The following is a 9,922-nucleotide window of genomic DNA, read 5'->3' on the forward strand; positions in this document are numbered from 1 at the left end:
CATCGGCTCTGTGGAGCTGAAATCCCCTCTCTCAGCTCTCTGGATAGGGAACAAGCTGGGACCCACAATGGCCAGCAGATTCCCCCGGATTTGCAGCACAAAGGGTGGGCAGTTGTCCACCCAATAACCCTCAAAACCCCCACCACCCTGACACATGCATCTACCCCCCCCCCCCCCCCCCCCCCCCCCCCCCCCCACACACACACATACTATTTCACTCCATCAACATGACCCTCCATCTGATCCGACCGCCAGTGGCTGCTGCAACCTCCAGAATCAGAAGCCAGCCGACTGAAACAATGAGTAATAACATTTGTGAGTGAATCTGTGGCCACACATACACTTACCCAACGAATTCTGGAGATTTTTGCCAACTGTCACTGCGCTGCCAAACAGGAATCTCATACTGTAGTTGTGGTAATTTGAGTTTTGCTCCATGTGCCCATACAGGAGGATCGTGATAGACACAGCCACACATGGACTTTCCATTTGGTCTGAATAGGTAGAAGAGTAAGTTTCAAACCCAGGATTTGAGTTCAGCTTCGTCTAAGGCTCATTAAAAGTTACATGATCTCATCACACTTGGATCTGGTCCATGACCCTTTTCCAGTCCCCACCCTTAGCTTAAGAAAGTGTGGATACAACTTTATTGCAGCCAGGTGTCTAGTGCACTTGAGTTTGGCATAATCATTAGGTTGGTCTCAGACAATTAAACAATGAGACAATTAAAGCTCAATTAATGACTAATGTCTAATGTCTCCAGCACTGTTATGTTCCTGCCTGAAGCGACGGTACAGCGATGGCAGCAGGTGGCTGAGTGTAGCACAGCGATGGAGCATCCACTTAGCAAGTTATAACCACAACTCTGTGTGTGTGTGTACGTGTGTGTGTGTCTGTGTGTCTCTGTGTGTATGTGAGTATTTCCATGAGATTGTGTCAAAGCCTGACTCTAATCACCAGAATTGTGCCACTTGTGTCTGCCATGACAGTGATAGTAATTGCAGCAGTTTTTGGCTCCAGTGCTAATAGAAGAGAGACGAGCAGCCAAGCGGCTGCTGGGACCTATCACCTCTTCAGAGATGGACATAAGAGGGTGTTTAATATGACTCGGTGGGGTGTTGAAAAAAAAGGAGAAAATATGTAATTATGGTTGTGATGGTGCTTTTCTCTCATTTGCAGTGAAGGTGGAAAAGGGCAATGGGTCTCAAGAAAAACAAAATAATGGATGTACAGTATGAAGGCAGTGAAGAAATCACCGCTAACACCCTAACATGCCTAACTAACAATACTATGGACTTGTCTACCTGATCTCAGACACTCTGGGCTCTATGTGCAGATTTTAACTTTTTCATGGCGGAAAAAAAGATTTATTCCATTTGCGCCAGATGCATGGTTCAAAAGGGTTCTATTTAGTCTCTTAATTAACCGTGTGTGTGCTTAAGGAGTAACATGCAAAAAAACTATCACAGGCCCATTTCACATTTTCTTTAAAAGTCAGGTTATATATATCATTATGGCAGGTTGTTATTATAAAGTTGGATTTTCCCAGTATGAGAGAACAATTCTGTGTGTGTGTGTGTAACGAGCAGAGGGTATGTGCCTCGTTCACCTTTCCATGTAGGTACATATTACTATCTTGATGCACCCTTAAAATAACAATTACTGCACCATTGTCTTAAACCAGGTTGTTGTATGTCAATCACTCTCTGTTGTGTCCAGATAGAAATGCACCAACAATGTCCCTGAAACACACAACAGCCCCATGTTCCCTCGGATTGCAGACACCAACTCAATCAGTCTGGAACAAGCAAAGAAACTTGATTATTCTTTGCATCACTTTTTTCCTCAGTCCTGTTGAACAGATGCATCACTTTAATATTTACCACAATGACTCCTAGTCAGTTTTATTTATCTTATAAATAAGTGTGATATATTACGCGTGACCAATTTAAAAATTGACATAGGAAGTTAAAGCAGAGTTAAGGCGTGTCACATTGAATAAAGTCGTGGATTTCTTTGAGTTTTTACATTGTTGAAAACATTTTGGAAAATGGAAGTCCACAAGTCATATAGGTCTAGTTCATTTTAATAAAGAATCGTTACATATTTTAACCTTAAATCACAATGTTGATTTTGGTGTTGTATATAATCTCTAAATAATCAGTTTCATTTGTGACTCCATACTGCTCAAATGAGCTTCTTTCATTGGCTGGTTAGGGTTTCCCTAAGATGGGATAGGGATCTCAGAGCAGAACTGGAACGAAGCAGGTGATTTATTGAAGACTGGGCATCTAATCAGGATGGCCCTGTGGAGTTATTCTGAGAGGAGACCCTGGGATTGACCAGGAGTATCCTGCAGGGATTATGTATCCACTCTGGTCTGGGAATCTCTAAGGATCCTGAAGTACAATCTGTAGGAGGTAAAGCTGGGGAGAGGAATGTCTGTACCGCTTCTTTGTTGGCCTGCTGCCACCAGGACCCGGACCAGGATGTGTGGTTTAGATGAATAACGACTAAAGGATGAAAGATGATTCCCCTTCATTTAGCTACTTTCTTCCCATTCATTTAAAATCGCAAATAAGCAGTACATCATTTGTCTTTATTTCATATTTTCTCATGTAGATTTATTTTCCCTTTTTATTTTTTATTTTTAATCTGATTGGGAAAAAGAGAGAAAGAGAACAATCACTCAGGTCATAACCGAAACATGTGTAGTGCTGTTTGTTGTGTGTAGATGCTGCACTGGGATAGTGGACTATTCAAACAGAGCGAAGGAGATCGATACACAGACAGACGGAACACTTCAGTTAATTCAGTTTTCTCAACATACTTGCTTTTCCCACCACAGCCGTCCTCTCTGTGGTCCAGGATTTACAAACTGAAGGCTGTTACATTACTGCCAACTATGTCCCGCAGCAGCTACCGGCGAGGAAGCCATTTATTTCAATTGATTCCAGATTGTAAAATCTGACAATTTGATCCGTCTCATTTTGGTTATGGACTGTTGTGCCAACCAAGACATCTAAAAGTTGTTTCCTGAGTAGCAACCCTATACAGTGAGATAAATTTAAATTCTTACCCAAAAATCAGACTTCCCTTCACTACTACCCAATGCCCAGTAGATGCTCAAATTTACATTTTTGATGTGTTTATGTTTGTTATGCATGTTTATATTTCTTTTGCCAATGTCCGTGTTTTCCTTGATTTCTGGATTTGAATTGATGACGACAGATTGGTGAATTTAGTTGTCGATTGGTTTTTAATGCTCACAATTCAGATGTCAGATCTTCCTCAAATAATCGGAAGCACCCGCTAGCTGACCTGGTTCTAGGGGCCTATATAAGACTCTTTTCCAACCCAGCCTTTTGCTGGTAGGTTGGTATGCTAACATACACCTCAAAATGAATATTAACTTCTAGGAAGTAATCAGAAGTATCAAATATGCATGTAAATATGTATGTCTGATGTGCCAGAGCTGTTTGAAGTCTCCCTTCAAGTGATTTTCATGCTGTTCAAAGCTGATCATTGATCCTATGTGATTTTAACCCAATATGTCATGTGTCTGTTGGATGAAGGTCATGTGTGTTTGGTTCCAGAACCTGGTAAACATCATCATTTGATTAAATAGTAGTTGGATTTTGCAGATATACAGATCGGCTGAGAATGACACAGTGAACTTTTTCCCACTCAGTCTTTCCTCTGAAATTATATATACACCCCTTTCAATCAGCCCTAAACCCTGAGGTTAACACAGGCAGAAATGTCACGCTATTTGTTACTCCTGCAGTGGTATCAATCACCGAGTTGAAGGGTACAAGCTGTTTAAAGGCATTTTTTTACAATCAATCCCAACTTTCTTTTTTCATAGCTGTTCTTTTCAAGGCTGTCTAAGCAGGGACTTGGACACCGGCGTCTCGGTCTCCATTGTTAAGACAGCAGAGAGAGGATGAGCGGCTCGGCTGACCCACACAAGGTTAGAAATCTGATTTTCTGCTCTCTTGTAAATGTAACCAGTGACTCATTGCAGACTGCCTTCAAAGCGGCCTCGCATTCCTAACTGTTTCCGGGCAAATGACCAATACTATCAAAGGAAAAAGCTTTGATTCCCATGACATATTTATTGATCATAACACTGCCTTCTGATATGTGCAGCGAGAAAAGGGAGCCCTACCCTGAATATCAATGACGCCCCACTGACAGGCAGATAGAGTGGGAATATCATCAAGGGCCTATTCATATTTCATGTTTTCTATTGCAGCCTATTCTCCTCTGTTCTCTTCAATTCTGACTTGCACTATTCATTTTCTGCAGTTTTTTCCCCCCTCTCTCGCCTATTTCAATCTTTCTTCAATCTTACCTTCTCTTAGCACACTAATGTTTTGTGTATAATCATGTAGCGTAGCACAGTCAGGCAGCAGAGGCCAAGTTAGAAGAAACATAAATACCTTATTCAGCCTGTTCTTATTTAAGAGGATCAAACGCATAGGGAGAAGATCAAAAGACCACATTTTTCTTTATCCTTTCTCCTTTGCATTGTCACCTTGGTCCTCCACTAATGACCATTTGTAACAGTGGATGTAAATGTGTAACCAGTAGAGTTTCATGATGTCTGCTTTGTAATATATTTGATGAAAAGGTCAGATCATGAATGTCTTCGTTTATCTGGACAAACCTGACAAAAGAATAACGAATCCTCCAGTCAAGTTTTACATGTGGAGTGCAGGTAAAAGCTGTGTACAACGATTTGTGTAAATATAACAATAAAATTAAATGAAACAAATTGAAATGCACATCCAAGTCTGTGACACATAATACTGGTATATAATAAGCATTGTTACATACCATACAACCACATGATATATATATTTATATACAATATATATATATATATATACAATATATATTCTCCGCTTACAACCTCCAGTACGATACCACAAGTATTATCAAGTATAATTGATGCATTGAGATAGGACATTAAAACAAGTTTGTAAAATAACTTTTCTTGGATGACTTTACTTCTATTGCTTGCATTTTATCATCGTCATAACTTTGATAACTTAATTCCTTGAGGAAAAAAACATCTATATTCCGAACATATTGTAGATGTTTTTTCCATCTCTGATAAGATGTGGGCACTTTTCTTTGCAGATCCTGATAAATTAAAATTCTCATCATTTCCAGATCGACTGCTACTTGTTTGATCACAGCTGTAAAAGCTTGGTTATGCCTCACTGCTGCCTGATGCTTCATTTTCACATTCATATTCAAAGTAGAAGGCAGACGTCTGCACATTATGGCCCTTTTTGCAACAGCTGCTAATGCCTGGGCAAACGAACAGGCTTTAGTCAGAGTCAAACAGAAAACTGGAGAAAATAAGAAAAATAATATAGTTTTGTTATGACTGAACTATTTAAATAACTGTTTGATCAATTGCTGTGATGTTTGGTACTGTGACCTTTGTACTACATTTTGTACAGTTGTCCTCCAAATCGCTCTGCCCTCCACAGCTATGCTAATGTTTCCCCTGACTACATGATGACATTATTTGTCTGTGGTCTCCAAATCTTTTACAAATCCTTATTAAAATATTTATTTTGATCTCTAGGCAGTGCATATATTAAGGTTTGGTCCAAGCACAGAAATGGTTAATGGATTGGGTTAAAGTTTCTTAGACATGTTTACGGAAAATTGACTTTGTTATGGCCACTAGAGGGCTTTGTCACGTCAATGTAACATAGGCATCTTTATTTGAGGGGATTTGCTGACACGACGAATGATGTCGTCTTACTTTTGAGATCAGTCTGTCGCAAATGATTTATGGTGATCCATTAATTTTTCATCTAGAGCCATCAGCTGCTAAACATTTTAATTTGTCCAATACTCTGTTTTATGACCAGATGCCTGCAAAACTAATGACATTCCAATGGGCCTCAGCTGTTCTCTGTTTTAAAGACAAATGTCAGCATGCTAACACACACAATTCAGATACTGTTTACTGTGATATTTGTGAGTATATTAACACTCTGATGTTAGCATTAAGCTCAGAGCTTGACACAACCTCACAGAGACTACTATGCTAGTAGATGCATAATTGTAGACATTTTGTGTCTCAATCATAGACTGTATATAGAGATTGACGACAGCTCCCCAAAGGGAAGCCAAATCATCTGGATCCCCCCAGTGGCTGGCTGCATGTCACAAGCACCGTCTCCTCCATGTTATTGGAATGGACATGGACCAAACTGAAAAATCAAAGTACACATTACAGAAAATGTTTATCAAAGATGGTCAAAATTTTTGCTTAAAGACTTTATTGTTGCTTATTGTGGATTTTCCGGCACTACAATCTCTATGACACTGTTTGAAGTCTTCGTCTCTGGTCTTTTTCTTTTCTCTGTTCGTGTTTGCTCTCACTGCTCTTGTTAACTTCCCAATTATTCTTTATTCCACAAGTGCCTGTTGTTGGTTTCTTCAACATAACATTTTTATTTTTTAAGTGACCTGACACCAGTCAAATTAGAGTAAATGTGCTAAGAGTAGGCAAACAAGCACTGGTGTCACTAATACTGTTTAATATTACAAAGGGTGATATCTAAAGTCTGGCATGTCTCTCCTCTTTGCACTTAATCTTGATGCAAACCGAGCTATTACTTGAGATGGAGCCAGGCTTAGGACACTCCAACATGTCTTTTAATCCTTTAAAGGTGTGAAGAAATGGATTACAGTGTGTTTGCAGCCTCTGATGTACGATTAGACTTGAATACTTGAAAAACTGCAGGGCAACTTGAAAATGTAGATGTTACAGTTCGTCCACCAATTCAGGATTTGTCAGAACTCATTGTATAGCTCCTTTAAGACATTCAATGACATTAGATATTTTCCTCAAATGTTCCAGGAGGGGCTGTATGTGATGCAAATGTTTGTGTCAGTTGCCACGGACACCTTCCAGAACTTTTATTTTTTAATTTTCTGGACATTTTCCAGGGTCCAGGAAAGAAATCAGCTTGTTTTAATTTGTGAATAGCAAATGTATTTTAAGATTAAGATGCATTTATTAGTCCCAAACATATGCACAGACATGCAAAGGCACACTCATGCAGGTAGGGAAATTTAACTTCTGCTTTTGACCTATCTGGTGCAGGACACACAGAGCAGTGAGCGACCATGTACAGCGCTACGGGGAGCAGATGTTGGGGGAGTAAGGTGCCTTGCTCAGGGGCACTAGACAGGGCAGGGAGACTCTTGCATTTTTGGACAGATCAATCCAGGTTCGTCTTTTGTTGTCTCTCCGTGGAGTCGAACCAGAGACCTTCTCTGCCTATAGTCCAAGTTTCTGCCACTATACCACCGCCTCTCCTTTATTGTGTAACACAACATCAGTACTGTCGCTGTGGGGGTTAAAGTTATAGCTGTGCAGAAAAGACAGTATTTTGTCCCCAGCAGGACCTCAGTACACACAAACCTGTGGGAGTGTTGAGTGATAAAATAAGATCTTGGTGGTGACATCATTTGACATTTAGAGCTGAGTGGACGTCACCAACATGAGGAAAATCTCATCTCATCCTGTCCTCACACACCTGCTTCCCCCCTGGTTAAGCTCTCTTGTCTTTATCCAAGGTTTGCTCAGCTGTATTTTGTCTTTCTCTATCCCCCACGATGTGTTTGTCCCTCCATACCTCACAGCTTCTGTACTTTCTGTAGAGCGACGTGTCAATTGGGCCTGATTGTAGACATCATGTGTCAGCTGCCTTAATGTGCTAATAGCATTGTTGTTAGTTGTTGTTAGTCTGGTTTTCTTAGCTTTACTATATTTTTGGGGTCTAAATTCTGTTTTGAAAGCTTTTCAGCTCTGACATGAAATATATTCTGAAACAAAACAGAACATTTCTCTATATTTGTCTTTGATAAACCGTAAATTCAATGTAAAACATTGATTTAATAAAATCCAGATGAAGTGATCATTAACTTAATCTCATTATCCCACTTAATTTCACCCCACACCTCACACGTCTTGATCACTAAATACACTTTTCAGTGATTCTGTTTGCTGTAACAATTATCTTTGGAGTACCAGATGGATGGTTTAGTTGCATTAGGATCCGCTTCAGGGTTGGCCTACCATGCCCATTATGTAGCTTAAGGTAGATTTCTGTGTTTTTGAATAGTATCGAGTTAGAAATGGATAGACTAACTAAAATTGTTTACAGCGTGAACATATCCTGTTTTTGGTTTCTATAGTCAAGAGTTGTTACAACACAATTAACACTTGGACAGTGTATCTTAGCTGTTTACAACACCTGCATGGAAGATCAGAAAATTCACTTTGTAACTTGATTTACAAACTTAGCTGTTTCATGTTGCCTCTAGAAGTGACACAGACTGTAAACACATAACTGACAGAGGCCACATATGCAGCTGACTCAGTTCTGAGCTTATGTCCTGAGCACCTATCCTCTTGGTCCTCTAGACCACTCTGCACTAACAGAGTATTGTTAATACATATGAACTGTACTTCCTCTTTGCCACATTAAATAATTTTGCATGGGAGATCATATGCTCATCAAAATCAAGGCATGGATCTGATTTAAAAATGTGTTCACGAACACTAGAACTTTCTGTTGTCACTGAAACAGTCTGACAATCATTGAGTTCCCCTGTGAAACTGGGTTAGTTGTTTTTATGATTTAACTCCGCGCCTTAGACCGCTCGGCCATCCTGACGTATTTATATTACACTTTCCTAAATAAATTCATATTGCATACCCGCCATGTCTCATACATAGATTATTAGGATTTCACATTCAGCACATTCAAGGAATTTACATAAAAGAACAGATCTTCCTGAAAATAAAGCGACTAAGTTGGTTTACAAACATACAATTGGCCCCTGTTGACCCCAAACCTCCCAAATAAGATACTAAGCTTCTTCTGTTAGCCACATAGTCTTCACCGTTGAATATTTAGTCAAAATATAAAAAATATAGTTTATTTGTTTCATGTAAACAGTGTTCAAATGTAAAACCACCTCACAAAGACACCTGGAGGTAAAGAAATGTCAGAAGTGGGATTTGAACCCACGCCTCCATTCGGAGACCAGAAATCCCTTTGATGAAGAAGGAGTCAGTCCTTGAGTCTGGCGCCTTAGACCGCTCGGCCATCCTGACATATGTAATTTATTTCCTATACCGTATAGATCTTCACACAGAGAGAGATCATATTTCATATCTGATTTGGGTCATACAAAGATTATCAAGATTTCACATTCACCACATTTAATGAATTTTCATGAAAGAACAGATCTTCCTAAAAAAATTAAGCAACTAAGCCGGTTTACAAACATGAAATTGGCCCCTGTTGACCCCAAACCTCCTCAAGAGGATACTAAGGTTCTTCTGTTAGTCACATAGTCTTCACCATTGAATATTCAGTCAAAATGTAGATTTTTTTATTTGATTTCATTCATGTAACCAGTGTTCAAATGTAAAACCACCTCACAAAGACACCTGGAGGTAAATCATATGTCAGAAGTGGGATTTGAACCCACGACTCCATTCGGAGACCAGAAATCCCTTTGACAAGGAAGGAGTCAGTCCTTGAGTCTGGCGCCTTAGACCGCTCGGCCATCTTGACATATTTAATCTATTTCCTATACCGTATAGATCTTTACACAGCGAGAGATCATATTTCATATCTGATTTGGGTCATACAAAGATTATCAAGATTTCACATTCACTACATTTAATGAATTTTCATGAAAGAACAGATCTTCCTGAAAATTAAGCAACTAAGTGGGTTTACAAATATGAAATTGGCCCCTGTTGACCCCAAACCTCCTCAAGATGATACTAAGCTTATTCTGTTAGTCACATAGTCTTCACCATTGAATATTCAGTCAAAATGTCGATTTTTTATTTGATTTCGTT

At 39.5% G+C, this 9,922-nt stretch overlaps 2 non-coding genes across 2 annotated transcripts; both read right to left on the reverse strand.

Moving 5' to 3' along the window:
• Nucleotides 1-9,052: 9,052 nt before the first annotated feature.
• trnal-caa (transfer RNA leucine (anticodon CAA)) lies at nt 9,053-9,163 on the reverse strand. The gene is made up of 2 exons: nt 9,126-9,163; nt 9,053-9,098 (listed from the first exon to the last, which is right to left on the reverse strand). It is a non-coding gene; the product is annotated as a tRNA-Leu (tRNA).
• A 355-nt stretch (nt 9,164-9,518) lies between these two features.
• On the reverse strand, nt 9,519-9,629 carry trnal-caa (transfer RNA leucine (anticodon CAA)). Its single transcript has 2 exons — nt 9,592-9,629; nt 9,519-9,564 (listed from the first exon to the last, which is right to left on the reverse strand). It is a non-coding gene; the product is annotated as a tRNA-Leu (tRNA).
• Between the last annotated feature and the right edge of the window lie 293 nt (nt 9,630-9,922).

The sequence above is a fragment of the Platichthys flesus genome, chromosome 7 (genome assembly GCF_949316205.1).
Source record: "Platichthys flesus chromosome 7, fPlaFle2.1, whole genome shotgun sequence".
Lineage (NCBI taxonomy): Eukaryota > Metazoa > Chordata > Actinopteri > Pleuronectiformes > Pleuronectidae > Platichthys > Platichthys flesus.